The sequence below is a fragment of the Priapulus caudatus genome, unplaced genomic scaffold, assembly GCF_000485595.1.
Source record: "Priapulus caudatus unplaced genomic scaffold, Priapulus_caudatus-5.0.1 Scaffold742, whole genome shotgun sequence".
Lineage (NCBI taxonomy): Eukaryota > Metazoa > Priapulida > Priapulimorpha > Priapulimorphida > Priapulidae > Priapulus > Priapulus caudatus.
Window position 1 is genome coordinate 36,841 of NW_014577803.1, and position 6,982 is coordinate 43,822.

The window sequence follows — 6,982 nt, forward strand, 5'->3', positions numbered from 1 at the left end:
CCCCCTTTTAACCCAGCTTCCCGGCCACCCTACTTACCGCACCCCCCCACTTACGCTTACCCAGGATCTTCCCGCCCTTTCTTCCTCCCTTACCAGGTTCCCCCCGCAGTCCCCTCCCCCTGCGCACCCCTCGGTTCCAATCACACAAGCACGTGCAGCGACGCATATGGACATAACGGTCCCAGTTCGAATAAGGAACAGAACTATAGTACACGCAGGTTTGTCTCGTATCCTCAGTTCCCAGTTCCCAGTTCCGTCCAGTTCCTTATCGACCATAAGAGAAAAGGCTAAGGATAGCTTGAGAAAGTCGGGCAGAGATGTTTTAATGTTGGTGCCAGTGAATTTCAGGACGCCGGCAAGATAGTTAGAAGGCTACTCGCGGTACTCGTTGTCCCTCGTCGAGATCAGTTCTGATACAGTGCGAACCCCTAACACCCAGTCCATAATTTAACGCCTATTCATTGATAACATGAATACCGAAATCCATTTAAATGCACACTATTGTGACCCGAGTAAGCGGCCGCAGGTCGGCGACCAAAGATTCGATTCCCCAAGTGTTATTGTTTTCTGATACCGAGCCGCGCGCCGACCACGCCTACGCACGGCACATCCGCACACAGCCCGACCGCGAGCCCGGCGCGGCGCACTGACGCGCGGAGCCACGCACACGAACCACGCACGCACAGGCATCCCACACACGGCAACAACACACACACACACACACACAACACACACACCAGGCCACACACCAACACCGCCGCGCACACACACAGCTAATCATCATGGCACACGCCCCGGTACACATCGCATGGCTGCTCGCGACGCAAACTTCGTTTCGCCGTCATTTCGCGGTAGATGGCGCGCATGACACAGAGTCGCCACTCTCGGCTTCTCAGTCGTTCGCTCCCCGTCGACGCCCAGCCACCGGCCGCTTAACAAATCAACGAGCACAGATTGACGTGTAGGTGTGTGTGCGTGCGTAGACGCGTATAGGTGTTGCGTGTGTGCGAGCGTGTATGTGCGTGTGCGCGTGTGCGTATATTGACGTGTAGGTGTGTGTGCGTGCGTAGACGCGTATAGGTGTTGCGTGTGTGCGAGCGTGTATGTGCGTGTGCGCGTGTGCGTATATAGACGTGTAGGTGCGTGTGCGTGCGTAGACGTGTATAGGTGTTGCGTGTGTGCGAGCGTGTATGTGCGTGTGCGCGTGTGCGTATATTGACGTGTAGGTGCGTGTGCGTGCGTAGACGCGTATAGGTGTTGCGTGTGTGCGAGCGTGTATGTGCGTGTGCGCGTGTGCGTATATAGACGTGTAGGTGCGTGTGCGTGCGTAGACGTATATAGGTGTTGCGTGTGTGCGCGCGTGTGGGTGCGCGCGTGGGCGTGTGGGTGCGCGCGTGTGAGTGCGCGCGTGTGGGTGCGCGCGTGTGGGTGCGCGCGTGGGCGTGTGGGTGCGCGCAGGCGCGTATGTGTAAGCCGGGAGGACGACGAGGCGCGTAGTTGGACAGTGACCGCGCAGCAGCAGCAGCACGATCGGAGATTTAGCGCGATTACATTCTCTGCTCGTGTATCCTCACGATATCACTGCCAGGAAGCGACCGCAGCGACAGCGGCGGCGTACGCGCGCAACTCCCGTGCCGGCACAGCACACGGATGCATGTCGGAAGTAAGTGCGCGCACAAAGAAATCACTGTTGAATCGGCAGCAGCGGCAGCCGCAGCAGCGCCGGTTCGGGGAATTACGGACGACGGCGCTCGAGCGGAAAATCAATTTCGAACATCAATAGATCTTTCTCTCTCGATCTTTCTAACTCCCCCCTCCCCCTCCCCCCGCCTCCCCCTGCTCTCAGGTGCGCGCCGCCTCTTACACACGAGAGAGCGCGCATGTGTGGAACGAACCCCGGCGGGCGGTGCACGGAGAGGGCCAGCAGAGAGGGAGGGGGCAGGGGGGTGGGAGCGCGTGAGGAGGATGAATGGAAAACGCCTGGCTGACATCGCACGCGATGAATCGGGTCTCTAAGCGGGTCGCCCCCCGTATGTGTGCGATTGACCCCTAAAGCTGGCCAGACATCCTGCTATTAGCGTAGTCAGTAATCCCTGAGCACGCGCTCGTGTCCCGCGTCTGTGCGTGCATGCGCACCTGCACGTACCCTTCACATCTCTCATAGCGAACCACAACAGCTGAATGACACTACACCTAACCAACCACCCACATATAACCACCCACTCACCCCAACGGGTATTGATTATAGTTCAGAAACGCTAAACAACCCTTATTATGCTGAATTGTCGTTTATGTTTGATTCGTACAAATGAATGAAACATCCTGATGGGACTCGATTGCATCTGAAGTGAACCCCCCATTATCATGCAAAAAATTTCCTGTTATGTTCGATTCGTACACCTGAATGAAATACCATGATGGGGTTCAATTATATCTGAAGTGAAGACCCCTTATTCTGCTGAATCCGCTGTAGTGTTTGATTTGGACAAAAGAATAAAATACTCCGATGGGTGTCGACGAGATCTGATGTGCGATACCATGTGTAATGATCTTGCTGAAGTTCCTATTATGTTTGATTCTGACAAGTAATAAAGAAAACCCGAAGACCATCATCGTAATCACAGACAGCTAATTTACAATATCCTCAACCACCCATTAAACGATGAAGATCGATTAGACATTAGAAGTGAAACGCTTCATGAAGCTTTATAAAATTAGCCTAACAGCTTTGTGAAATTATCAACTTTCGCATCTTTAAAACCCGAAGGTAGAGAATGAACGCGCGGGTTAGGGCCGCGGGGCCTGCTCTAACCCATGTTGATAGTGTGCTACCGTTCACGTCTGATAATCATCTAACATCCGCATTGGCAGATCAGAGAATTTGTAGATGCGCGCGTGAGATAAAGGGTCGAGCGAGCGCGCTCCAGTTTATCCACGCGATGCGTTGCATCTTAGGAAAACCCGACTGTGTCGACTGCGGCATCTAGAACGACGAGCAAAGGTCACGAGAAAAAAGAAAAAAGAAAAAGGAACCTGCTTCTGTTCTTTGCACTTCGTGCGCAGGCGAGTCTACATGCCGGCGAAACCACTGTAGCGGTCATCATCATCATCATCATCATCATCATCATCGTCATCATCATCATCATCATCATCATCATCATCATCATCATCATCATCATCATCATCGTCATCATCATCATCATCATCGTCATCACTATCGTCATCATCGCCCTCATCCAGGCCACGGCGAGGCAGGCATGCCCGCCGTCTAGCGGGCATTGTGCGGTAACATAATCCCTGCTGCAGCTTCCGCGTTCCTGCGTGACCGCTAGCGCCGCTGCCCCGTTCTCACCTTCGCGGCTGCGGCGGCGGCCATATTGCGTGCCTTTTGTTCGCTCGGCTCGACGGGAGCCACTAAGCACGTGATCTAACTATTCGTATCTAACGTAACCTGTATGATACAGGCGGCTCCGGTTCCGCTTCACTACACTAAGTAGTAATACAGTTAGAGTAGTGAAGCCGAACATACCGTCTGTATCATACAGCTTATATCTAACGTAACTATTCGCGGCTCTTTAACGCTGCCATTGTGTCCTATAGTGCAGAAAGCTCAGCTGTTGGCGTGGCGCCGATAGCATAACTCCACCAGTACGTCCTGGTGCTGATTAGAGAGAGAGAGAGAGAAAGGGGGGGAAGGGAGAGGGGGAGGGAGAGAGAGAAGATGAAGAAGGGTAGAAAAGAGAAAGAAAGAGGGCGAGACTGAAACAGAGAGAGAGAGAGAGAGAGAGAGAGAGAGAGAGAGAGACAGACAGACAGACGGACAGACGGAGATCGCATGTGTTTCTGTATTTGCAGACACTAACCTCATTCTCACTCATTAATGCTTCACTAGAACTAACTTGATATAAACCAAATAGAGAGCGCGCTTGGATAAGCATCATTGCGGACCGGTTCACGGAGCGGGGATCACCGTAGCAGCGCGAAGCTAACGCCTAATCTATTTCTTAATTTCAGCATCATAATATAAGCTCTCGACCTATGTTTTCCGCGTTGACGCAAAGGGCAAGCGAGTGTGATCGTCGTTGCCTTCTTCGTTCTTCTTCTTCTTTTTCTCCGTTCTTCTTATTCGTTTCCTTCTTCTTCTTAGCCAACTTCCTCCAGTATTTCTGTCTGCCGCACTAGCGGCAACCACACGGCCTACTTGCACCCGAAGAAGCTTAAGATCACGCTAGTACCAACGGCATGACAGCGCCTGTATATATTATACACCGTAGTAACAATGGCCCCGGGCTTTCACGTGATGTGAAATCAGCTGCATTCAAGCTTCAACTCGGAAGTACTGGTTGCCGCCGTCTGATCTTAGATCGGAGTGCGGCGGGTGGAGGGGGGGGGGTGAATTGTGTTTGGCGAGAAGCGGAACGACTTTGTCAAGAGTGGGAATAAAGAATGTGTGAACACACACGCGGGAGTGCGCGCGCAACGCATCACCGGCAGACACTCACGCACGCTCGCAGGCACGCGCACACACACACACACACACACACACACACACACACACACACACACACACGCGCACACTCACGCACGCACGCACGCACGCACACACACACACACACACACACACACACACACACATACACACACACACACGCATACGCACACACATTGGGTGATTAAACGTTAGGTTTGAAGGAATATCAATCAATTAGGCTCATTCTTCCTTCTCCTTCCTATCTCTCCCTTTCTCCCTCTACCTGCTATCTCTCTCGCTCTCCCTATCTCGATTTACGTCTCCCCAGTTGCCCATTTCTATTTATCTGTCTGACCCTCCCTTACGCTCCCCCTTTCTTTCTTTTGCTCTCTACCTCTCTGTTTTAGGCACACGCACCCACACGCACACGCGCATACCATACACATACATACACACGCATACATGTATTAACATATACACGCGCGCACAGACGCACAGACACAAACATTGTTCCCGGACACGCACACGTACACACACACACACACATGTACCACCAAAACAAATTACAGGAAAATACTACTGCATGACCCTCTCAGCGACAAAGTTGACGGGCTTTTACGCACAATTGCCGCGGTGCGCGCTCCTGTTGTCGGTCACGGAACCGTTTACCACGCTGCACGCAGCATTGTTAAGTTATCATGCTATCCATCCGCATACGCTATATAAATGACACTAAACGTGTGCCAGAAATAGCGAGATCTGTGACCCCTCGTCCTCTTTCATAGCTCACCTCTCTCTCCGATCGCCAAAAAATTGATAATGTTGACTGGATGTAATTAGTCGGTGTATTTTCTGTGTCGGCGGTAAGTGGAGTCGCTTTGGTGACACGGTGGCCGCCATTCCACGTTCGGGACACTTCGCGCCCGCGATTTCATTGTCACAGTAACTGGTGGCACTAACAGTCGCACCTGATGGGGTCGCTTGACTACCCTAACCCTTTACTTACTCTCTCCTGCCACGCGTGTGGCGCGTTTCTGTTTGATTGCACGTTGTAAAATTCCGAGCTTTTATCGCCATTTAAGTTACCCGCTTATTTGAACTGAATACGCTGTCATTTCAGATGTACACGTTAATTTAAACTAGATACCGATTCAAATTCAGGTACACACTGAGGTAGAGATTATTGGCATTTAATGCTTAAGCGTTGGCTCTTATACACATAACTATTATTGTAAAATATTTTGCCTAAAATACGAAATTTTCTAACACGCTTCCATGAGTTAATTAGAGATTAAATGGCGATTAGTTATTAAATATACTCAAATAAATCAGTAGTATCTATCCTTACAAGTAGAACGCATAGACGAGTGTCATCCCCAACATTGAATAAAATTCTCAATTTAAAGTTAGATCGTTGGATAAGCTATCCGTGTTGTACGCAACTAACGTACAACTTATCTCAGCGATCTTCGAAAACAGCATTCGGCCGATGCGCGCTTAACACGACTCAGCTGACATGCTGCGCCATCTGTTGGCAATGCACCTAAACAGGAGCGTTCCAAAACAGATCGACGCGGGAATTTCGCAAGTTGGAATTTTTATCCGTTTATCCACACTCAGAAACAACCAGAATACCACATCAAGAATCAGTGAGCAAGCGAGAAATAGAGAGCCGGAGAGAGAAAGAGAGAGAGAGAGAGAGAGAGAGAGAGAAGAGAGGGAGGGAGAGAGCGAGAGTGAGCAGCGAGAGAGAAGAGAGACGAGAGAGAGCAGAGAGAGAGAGAGGAGGAGAGAGACAGCCAGAGCAGACAGACAGACAGACAGACAGACAGACAGAGAAGAGAGAGAGGAAGAGAAGAGAGAGAGAGAGAGAGAGAGACAGACAGACAGAGAGAGAGAAGGAGAGAGAGACCGACAGACGAAGAAAAAAGAGAGAGAGAGAGAGACAGAGAGACAGAGAGATTAGTGCCTCTAATGCAGGCGGCCGGCAATTGACGAGAGTCATCAACCGGCCGCGCTACATTACGTAAACGCAGCAGCGGCAGTATAGTATAGTGCCTCACGTTTTTCCTACCTTCGATTGATGCTGATGACGTTGATGACGATGCGCTGTTTGCCTCGATGGCTGCTGCTGCTGCGCTGCTACTACGATGAGGTGTGCTCGCTAAACTACACCACCATTAAAGCTCTACCGACACTGGGTCACAGACAATCTCATTTTCGGCCGGCGCGCCGCTTATATACGCGCAAACAATTCCGGATCAGGCCCGCCGATGACGCGGCGGTCAGACCCAGTCACGTGACTCGTACTGCAACGCCCGGTCATGTCATCGCGTCTCTCTGATACACTCGTAAGAAGATAATAAAGATAAAAGCTACCCTGTGGGTATAGAAAACAAAAGCGCTGTGGGAACGGCTGCGGGACGGGGGCGAAAAGCACACGAATGTGACTTAGAAGTGTACACTAACTACTACTACGTGAAAGGAATCGCAACGAGGCGGGTGAAGCGC

The 6,982-nt window shown here is 51.2% G+C and overlaps 1 protein-coding gene across 2 annotated transcripts in view; it reads right to left on the reverse strand.

The window, feature by feature from the left end:
• The window catches only part of LOC106813228 (ctenidin-1-like), a 9,537-nt gene extending 2,849 nt beyond the window's left edge, over positions 1 to 6,688 (reverse strand). Inside the window, exon 1 of one of the 2 annotated variants that reach the window (XM_014817309.1) lies at positions 6,535 to 6,688. The gene's annotated coding sequence lies outside the window, so the exon portion shown is untranslated. The remainder of the gene's footprint in view (positions 1 to 6,534) is intronic. The other variant, XM_014817308.1, reaches the window with a different exon arrangement.
• Positions 6,689 to 6,982: the final 294 nt, after the last annotated feature.